Raw genomic sequence first — 9,704 nt, forward strand, 5'->3', positions numbered from 1 at the left:
TTATCAAATTGTAGAAAGATGTCTTGTAATAGGATCCTGTTATAAGCAAACACATATACGTGTCAGTGCCAGGGGTATGTTAAGTACTCAAGTACAGTGTTTTTTTCCTCATCTGTGTGGCAACATTTTATGACATAAAGTGAAAGGTTGTACCCATTGTGGTCAAAGCTGTTGGTCTGAAACTAGTTGATAGTGTTTTATGTTTACCTGCTTACATTTTTATAAGGCTACTATGCTGGAGACTCCTGCCAACCTAGCAGTTCGAAAGCAAGAAATTGCAAGTAGATAAATAGGTACCACTTCAGTGGGAAGGTAACAGCATTCCGTGCACCTTGGTGTTTAGTCATGCCGGCCACATGACCACGGAAATGTCTTCGGACAGCGCTGGTTCTTCGGCTTTGAAATGGAGATGAGCACCGCAACCCTAGAGTCGGATTCGACTGGCTTTTGAGCAAAGGAACCATTACCTTTATGCTGGAGAATGTCTATCATCTTGTCTATCATCAGTTAGCAAGGTTGTCTTACTGTGAGATGGGTGGATAATAGAACATCTGAAACAAATAGGGCAATATTTTACAACACTGTGATTGGTTGGACTTAGGTAAACATTGTGTTTTTCTTGATATCTATTGGTTCACCTTAGTAAAACCTTCCTTCTTTCAATATCCAGATAAGTGCTTTCATGTAAGCAAGCAATGGAATCAGGTAGAGTTTCTTAGATTTATCTTAAAGTAGATTTCAGCCTACCTCTGGAAGCTGGAGGAAGGAACCACAAATAAAACTATGTGCATCCATGTTTTCTGACAATTTACTAGGAACTATTTATACTAGGTATAAAGGTAAAGGTAAAGGTTCCCTTGCTTGAAAGCCAGTCGAATCCGACTCTAGGGTTGCAGTGCTCATCTCCGTTTCAAAGCCGAAGAGCCAGCACTGTCCAAAGACGTTTCTGTGGTCATGTGGCCGGCATGGCTAAACACCAAGGCGTACGGAACGCTGTTACCTTCCCACCAAAGCGGAACCTATTTATCTACTTGCAATTTCTTGCTTTCGAACTGCTAGGTTGGCAGGAGCTGGAACTAGAGATGGGAGCTCACTCCATCATGCGGCACCTGGGTCTCGAACTGCTGAACTACCGACCTTCCACAGCCTGCAGTTCAGCGTCTTAACCACTTGAGCCACCGCAGCTCCATACTAGGTATGCTTTCTGACAATAACTTTTATCTTCTTATACCTGTCTTTTCCCATTTATTTTGGACAAGACAGATGGGCCTGAAAACAGGGACATTATGTATTGCTAATGAGTTATTTCCACTAGGGATTAAACCTGCTCTCTGCCCCACTGAGAATCAGCCCTGCTGTTCTTTGCTACTTTCTGTTTCTGAGCCAGACCAAAGTTTTATGGAATGCTGAGAACTGGCTTTAACTCTCCCCTAAAGAAAAAGGATTAATGCCAGAACTAGGAAACAGCAGCCCAATGTGCCCTTCTTTTATCTTTCCCAGTAACATCTATAATTTAATAAGTATATCATGCGCCATGTTTCCCTCTGAGCTGCAGGCAATGAAGTCAAGCAGGGACAGAGAACATGAACCCCTACGACATCACATTTTGTATTGCTAAACAGTATTAGGGAGAGGGAACAGACACAAGGCTGCTTATTTCAACTAGAGCTACATATACCCTCTATAACAGGGGAGGCGGCCAAGAAGTAGGTCTATACGCCCATATGTGGTGGGAATGTAAAGTGGTTAAGGAATTTTGGCAAAAGATTGTAAGGGTTATCTTTGACTTATTTCAAGTTAATGTAGATATTAACAGGGATTTGCTTATTTCTGGAATATTGGGAAACAAAAAAGTGGAAAGAAATAAATGGGAGTTATATAAAATTATGGTTTTAGCCGGGATGGCTGTAATAGCATTGGGATGGAGGGATAGGCATAAGTGGACAATGGAGAAATGGAATAATTATGTCTTTGAACACGTACTATCAGATATATTCACACAGATAATTACTAAAGAGACATGGGAGGAGAAATGTCAAAAGATTACAAATAAATGGGTGGGATATAAGGGATGGGTGGAAAGGGGGGAAGCCAATCCAAATATCCAAATACGAATGAAGAATCTGTGCACATGGTTAAAAATATGAAGATACTACAAGGAGGGGGGGAGGGGGGTAAAATGATTCTATAATGATTTAATGTAAGATAATGTATATAAGCTTCAATAATAAATTAAAAAAACATTTTTTTAAAAAAATATATAACAGGGGAGGCCAAACTTGTTTAACGTTAACAGCCACACAGAATAAACGTCAGATGTTTGAGAGCCGCAAGACATGAACAAATATTACTCACATGTTCTTACTGGAAAATATGCAAATTTGCTTTTTATTAACATGAAATTAGACCGTGTGAAAGAGCCACATGCAGCTCTCGAGCTGCAGTTTGGCCAACCCTACTCTATAACATCCGTGCTTCTTCAGTCATTCCACAAAACAATCTGCATAGGGCTATGGGTTTCCAGTATATTAGAAGTTTCAGAGGTAAGGTTTTGTTCAGTATGTGTGTGGATTCCTTCCCCCCCAAGAAATCTGTGTCATAGCAGTGACTACAGAATCATGGTGGCATTAAACAGGTGAGGGGAAGAGCACAAGCAGTCCTTTTCATTACCCCGTGGCTGCACAAAGAGATTGTATATCTCTAAAAAGTCATTACAATCCCCTTCTAGAGTAAGCATATTTCAAGCCTAAGGCCGAGAGACAGAAAATACAATAACGATCCACTTCTACAAAGTATCTTTATCTTTAGCCATCTGTCAAACGGTGAAGTGCCGCACACAAAGAGAAAGATAATGCACATATATTATTGCAACCAAAAAATATATATGAAAACCTCTTATTTTCTTTTACTTTGTTGGTTAGGTAGGAAGCACACACGGTAGGATGGGATATGGTAGTCAGCCCGGGACTTGCACGCCCTTCTTTATTGTAAAACCTTGAATATGTGCTACATGCCTAGCTTGCACAACCTCTTTTCCCCATCAAGTCACAGCTGACTTATGGCAACTCTGTTAAAGGTTTTCAAGGCAAGAGAAGAACAGAGGGGATTTGCCATTGCCAACCTCTGCATAGTGACCCTGACGTCCATGGTGGTCTCCTATCCAAATACTAACCTGGGTGAAAAGTACTGAGAAACGTTGAGTGATTTCAGCAAAGTACTTTTATTAAGCAGGAACAAGACAAAGGTAAGCCGGCTCGCAGGCCGGCTTATATGCTCAGAAACCCACCACCTAAAACACACCCACTAAGGCCCTATAGGCTATTTACAGTGGCCGAGAGTCCCATAGGCTCTCGGCCGCGGACCTGGCCCTCTGATAGGTGCGGGCTAGGATCCGCTGGACTATTGTTCTCCTGGAAGCGAAGCTCTGCTGTTCGGCCTGACCGCATGGCCCAACGGTCGCGCACGTGGTCATGGCGGAGTACATTACACTGGGCCAACCCTTCTTAGCTTCTGAGATCTGCCAAGATGAGGCTAGCCTGGGCTTTCCCAGTCAGGGCACAACCCGTTTACCATACCCCCTTCGATTGTACAAGTAGATCCTACCTGTACATATTTACGGTTTCTTTTCAAGATACTGAGCACAGTGATCCTGAGACTCTTTGCACCATTGCAAGGCAAAGTAGCTACATGCCAGGGCCGTGTGAGAACCAGCCAGCTACCTGCTCCAGCAGACAGAACAGCACAATGCAAGGGTACTCTAGGGAGAGAAATCACTCCTTTTTGCAAGGGAAGAATAATGCAATATCTGTGCTCATAAATATATTCTCTGATTATTGGTGACCAATTTCACCTTAATGAATACAACTGGTGACCTGTTTCCAGTCAATATTATGATCACCCCTAGCTATTTTGCAAGATGTTTTAGAAGCTGATAATTCCAAATATAATAGACCTGTTCTCTCTTACTGAGAAAGTTAATTTACCTCAGCAGGTAATTACAGTTACCCTCAAGGCATCCAGTTTATGATTCCATTTGCAGATTGTTAAATCAGACCACAAACAAGAGAGCTGCACATATTTTCCCAACAAACAAAAAGGTCTGAGTTAGTTCCCCCCCCCCCAGTGTCTACTTGGATGCATGGCATACAAGGGACAACGGAAGGAGACTTACAGTTAGTTATTTTCAAGTTTCTCATTTTATTTCCTGAACAAACTGTAGAGAAGCAAGCACTGCAGGGGCTTAGAAACTATGCCATCCCTCCTCTCTAGTTCTTCAGTGGAACTTGGCAGTCTGTCAAGCCTCACAGAGGACCAAGGGCACTGAGTTTCTATCACTAAATGAATAGATTCACAGTACAGTCCTAAAGTGAGTCAATGGGATTAGAAAGATTGTAACTCAGTTTAGGATTGCATTGCAAACAGGAAATCAACCTGGCTTGATAAAGACTAGCTCCTCTTCCTGCCAGGGTTTGAGGCTGGTACAGTGAGAATAATCACACCAAGTGGCCAACTCTTTTGCCTCTGTAAACTGACTATTATGATGCTCAGTGTTATCCGGTGGATCCTTTCTGAGTAGCAAAAGGACTGCTTCAACCTAGTTCCCTAGTTATGGATAACTGGAACCAGAAAAAACTCAGTGACAATTTTGTAGAATTCTTTATTGAGGAAATGACTTGTATCTATCCCAACTTTGATTGCCAGAATGAAGACAAAGTGTTTAAGCCAAAGAATCCAGAGCAGCCTCTTGTCTTCTTGCATTGGACAAGTTTCAGCTATTGACACCTGAGGGTGTGGATAAAGTGTTTTGGGTTTTTTACCACAAAATAGGCTCACTCAAAGCTAATTAATCCATCAAAGCTGATGAATTAAGGTTGCTGAGGATGCTGTTCAATAGGTGGTTCATCATTATCATTACATCAATGAGGGAAGAAAGGTTTCCAACCACTTTCAAAGAAACAACTATAATACCATGCTGAAAAACACACATACCTTACACTTCCATTGATCTCCTTGTGCACTAAATGTATATTGCCTTTGCTGAGCCAATTTCCTTGCTGTTCACATGATTGTCATATCTTTGGGCTGGTAATGATAGGCGTGTTATTTTGTCTATGGTAAAGTGTATATTTTGTGCCCTTAGAATCAGACAGGCACATGTTAAAAATATCTCTAGGGTTAAGTATTAGCAGGGCTGTTGTTTTATTAGTTTTGTCAAGGTGCTTTGGGGCACATTTTGTTGTTGTTCAGTCGCACAGTCGAGTCCGACTCTTCGCGACCCCATGGACCAGCTCCCGCCAGGCCCTCCTGTCTTCCGCTGTCCTCTGAAGTTGGCTCAATTTCATGTTGTTACGTCGCTGACACTGTCCAACCATCTCATCCTTTGCCGTCCCCGTCTTCTTTGACCTTCAATCTTTCCCAGCATCAGGGTCTTCTCCAGTGAGTGCTCCCTTCTCATTTGGTGGCCAAAGTATTTGAGCTTCAGTTTCATTATCTGGCCTTCCAGGGAACAGTCAGGGTTGATTTCTTTTAGGATTGACTGATTTGATCTTCTTGCATTCCAAGGGACTCTCAAGAGTCTTCTCCAGCACCATAGTTCAAAAGAATCTATTCTTCGGCGCTCTGCCTTCCTTATAGTCCAACTCTCGCAGCCATACATGACTACTGGGAATACCATTGCTTTGACCATGCGGACTTTTGTTGGCAGGGTGATGTCTCTACTTTTTATCATGCTGTTTAGGTTCACCATCGCTTTCCTCCCAAGGAGCAGGCGTCTTTTAATTTCATGACTGCTGTCACAGTCTGCGGTGATCTGGGATCCCAGGAACGTGAAGTCTGTCACCACTTCCACGACTTCCCCTTCTATTTGCCAAGGAGTGATGGGGCCGGATGCCATGATCTTAGTTTTTTTGATGTTGAGCTTCATAGGCACTTTGATTTTGAAACAGAATCTCCTTGGGTTAGGAAAAATGCAGACCCATTTCCAACTTTCCTTTCTAGCCAAAGTGGGGAAATGGAGAATCTAATGTCTGCTCCAGGTACTTTGGGATGAAAGCATCGAGACCATATATACTATCTTCTGGGATTAGGAGATTAGTTATTTTAAATGAATGGGGGTACTTATGTTTGTATTCTATTCATGAGCTAGTTTTATGATATTCTACAATAATAGTGTTTTATTTGGTTTTACTCTAAGCTCCTTTGTAGTCAACCAGTAGAACATACATCAAATTTAAATACATGTTTATATCCCCCTATTGGGATTCTTTCTATTGTGGTGATCAAGGCTGAATCCTTCATGGACACAATTAGGCAGAAATATCCTTCAGTAGTTCTATGGTTTTATAGAACTCAGAAGACTATCTTCCTTCTATAAAGACAGATGTTACCTTTATTTGAGTTTTCTCTAGACATTGCTGTATTTGGGATTTTATCTTCTGGGTGTATTGGATGCTTTGTTGTTCATCTGTCTACTTTAATTTGCATAAAATGTTAAACATTCCTTGAATACATCATGACTTTTAACCTAAAATAATCACCTTAATACATGGAGTTTGTGATTGTATTTATTTTTATATTATACTTTCTTTAATCAGAAAAAAATGAAAGATGATAGACCATGGTATTACAGTTCTATGACCTTTAGCACGCACATGTCATTACTGCAAGAAAGAAAACAAATCCAGCTATCCTTTAAGAAACCAGAATATTTGAATTTCAATAAGGTTAACATGGTCAATGGTAAGCACCATAGGATGCAATCTTAAGTACATTTTCCTGAAAGTAAGTCCAATTGAGTACAACAACTCGCTTCCAAGTAGACTTTCTTAGAATTGTTCCCTCAATCACACAGGCCATATGCCAGCCTGTCACCTATTAGGCTTATGACCTCTAAAGCTTCCAAGCATCCCCCCATGTCTACATACACAAACCAAAAGAGCACTTAAGCAAAACAAAGGTTGGGGTATTTCTGCATGAGTTATTTGCCCCAAGTTTGATGCTGTTGGAAAGTGGCTTTTTCTCCTCTTTCCCCACAGCATCGTAGTGTAATTGAGCACCTCCCAGGGTTTCCCCAATTTTTCTCCAATCGTTCTCAAACCTGCCTTGCTTTTGGAAAAGACTGAAGTAAACCCTGGTTGGTTGCTATGTGGGTGGAAAAGTTCAGGTTTCCTGGTCCTGCCTGCAGAGCAGCCAGTTCCCCAACGTTAGTCATTTCCTCTCTCAACTGCACAGGATTTTCTTTTTTTAAAAAAAACCCCAGCAATTTAATAGCATTATATCAGTGTTTCATTATTCCAAAATATGCATCAAGTTCTCTGAATTCTCAGTTTTCCTTAAAAAAAATAATCTCTAGCCTCTTTTCTTGCAGAATTTGTCTGGGGATAGAATCCCCATCCTTACCCCTGCACTTATTACCTTCTTAAGTGCCCAGCGAGGTTGCCACAGCAGTGCCAGGCCCCTCATGAAGCCTCTTCTATGGGCTAGCCCTGCTAGGGTTGCCAGGTCCCTTACCTTTTTTGGTGAGGGAGGGTTGGTCCTGGTCTGGGACATTTGCATGCATAGCACACGCATGCCATGAGGACATCACCCAAAAGTGACATCATCATGCTAGGCAGGGAGATGTTCTAGCATTCATAGAGTTTTCAGGGCGAATGCTAGAACATCTCCCCGGCAATGTGCCCAGCGTGATGATGTCACCTTCAGGTGACATCATCGCACCAGGCATGCCGGCTGGATTTGGGCACTTTGGGGGTGGGGTTCCCCCGATGGCTGGATCTGGGCTGGCAGGTTGGAGGCCCTTTGAGGGGGCCCTGGGGGACCTAGCAGCCCTAGGCCCTGCCCTGGCAACAGGAGATTCAAGTGACTATCCTTGGCCACTATCAAATGAGGAGGGAAGGTGAAGCAACACCACAGGAGGGAGGCCTGGGAAACAACAGGAAATTTGGAAAAGGAAGAACAATTCTGGGGACTCCCTGGAGCAGATAGAAGGCCCAGCAGGCCAAAAACAGCCTGGGAAAATATGGGACAGGCCCTACCCCTGAGAATCAGGGGCTACGAGAGGCTTTTAAAGGCTTGAAGGAGAAATTAAGGGGAAATGACAGGTTGGAGAGGGTGGAGGGATGAGTGCCATTTCCTGGAAGGCAGTCACTGCAGGGTTGCCTGGAGAAGTCCCATTCCAGGTACTCCTTTATAAGGCCTGTCTGAAGACAGTCAGGTAGGATGGAGGGTAGGTTTTGTCCACAAAGCCAGAGGTTGGGGAGAGCATGAACCAGGGTGAAGACCCCCTCCCACCATTGCTGAGGCATTGCTCATAGGCATGCTGGAAAAGGCAAAGCAAGAAGGTGAACCCCACCCCCTGGACTCCAGCCACTGACTGGTGGAGTCTGACAGCTGTTTGGGGAAAAGCCTAACTCTGCAACGAAATGGGCTAGAGGCCTACTTTAAAAAAAATGAAAACTGGGAACTTGGAGAATCTGATGCATATTTTAGCATATATGGTATATTACTATAATAGCATTATTAAGTTGCCAATTGTAAAAAAAAAAACCCTCAGGAAAACCTGCTGTGTAGAAGCCCATTCACCACTGTGCTGTATTAGCAGTCTCAGCAGCAACAGGAAAACTACTTGATTTCACCATTGCCCATATGGAGCTCATAGAAGACAATGAGGAAGACCCTGTCCACGGAGAGCATGCCCTGTTGTCTGTCTGGAACACTTTCACTGCTCATCAGAGTCACAATAGGAAGGTTTGCATAAGAGCTCTGGATGCTTCTCAGAAAATAAGATGAGGTATCAGCCTGCTAATTGTGTTGATCTACTGAATTCTATAATGGATTCCAGATATTGCACTTAAGCAAAAGAGCACAGAGAGCACTATGTGGTAAACAAAAGTAAAGCAAAGGCTGAGAAGAAAGCATCAAAATCTGGAATTAGGTGTCCAAGTCATATTTTATTGATGGCCCCCAAATATCCTTTGCATTCTTAAAATATTGTATGGAGTCATGCTGTGCATTATTTTTGAAAATTTCTTCCTAATAGCAAACACAAGACACTAAACCAGAATAATAAAGTGCATTCCTTATTGGGGGGGGGAAAAGAAAGTTCAAATTATTTATATTTGCACTGGCAAGAGCCATCTAAAGGCTTCACAGAAATCTGTAGCAACGAAACCCCACACCACTGGGAATGCTATAGCAACAGTCCCCTACAAGCAGACAAGTAGGCCAGCCACCAGGGAACCTTCTGGCAGAGCTGAGGGGAGCAGGCATCCAAAGACACAGGTGGGTGACAGTGCTGGCTTTTAGAAGCCCAGCAATGGCCAGAAGTTGGCCAGCTGGAGAGGCAGGAGTGAGACATATGCTCACCTGAAGGCGCAAGGGTAAGACGGCTGAGAGACAGGAGTTTGCCCTCTGGGTTATGTGTATTGATGGTACATTTGGGATAAAGAAGTAATTGATTAAAAAAAGATTTTAGTGTAATAGTCCTTTCTCTCTGTGGGAAATGTACATAGGATGCTCACAGCATATTCAACAGTTGCATGTGAAAAAAACACATGCAACTGTTGAATATGCTGTGAGCATCCTATGTACATTTCCCACTCAGAGAAAAAGGACTAGGCTTGCCACGTCCCCCCGGGGGGCGGGGAAACCCCCGCCCCAAAGGCCCGTTCCCCGCCAGCGGCGGATCGGGCCCCAGGGGGAACTCC

General features: G+C 43.1%; 1 protein-coding gene across 1 annotated transcript in view; it reads right to left on the reverse strand.

Moving 5' to 3' along the window:
- FBLN2 (fibulin 2) overlaps positions 1 to 9,704 on the reverse strand; it is a 225,170-nt gene that overhangs the window by 60,629 nt on the left and 154,837 nt on the right. The gene's annotated exons all lie outside the window — the stretch shown is intronic.

This window comes from Gekko japonicus, unplaced genomic scaffold, assembly GCF_001447785.1.
Source record: "Gekko japonicus isolate JY-2015 unplaced genomic scaffold, Gekko_japonicus_V1.1 scaffold695, whole genome shotgun sequence".
Lineage (NCBI taxonomy): Eukaryota > Metazoa > Chordata > Lepidosauria > Squamata > Gekkonidae > Gekko > Gekko japonicus.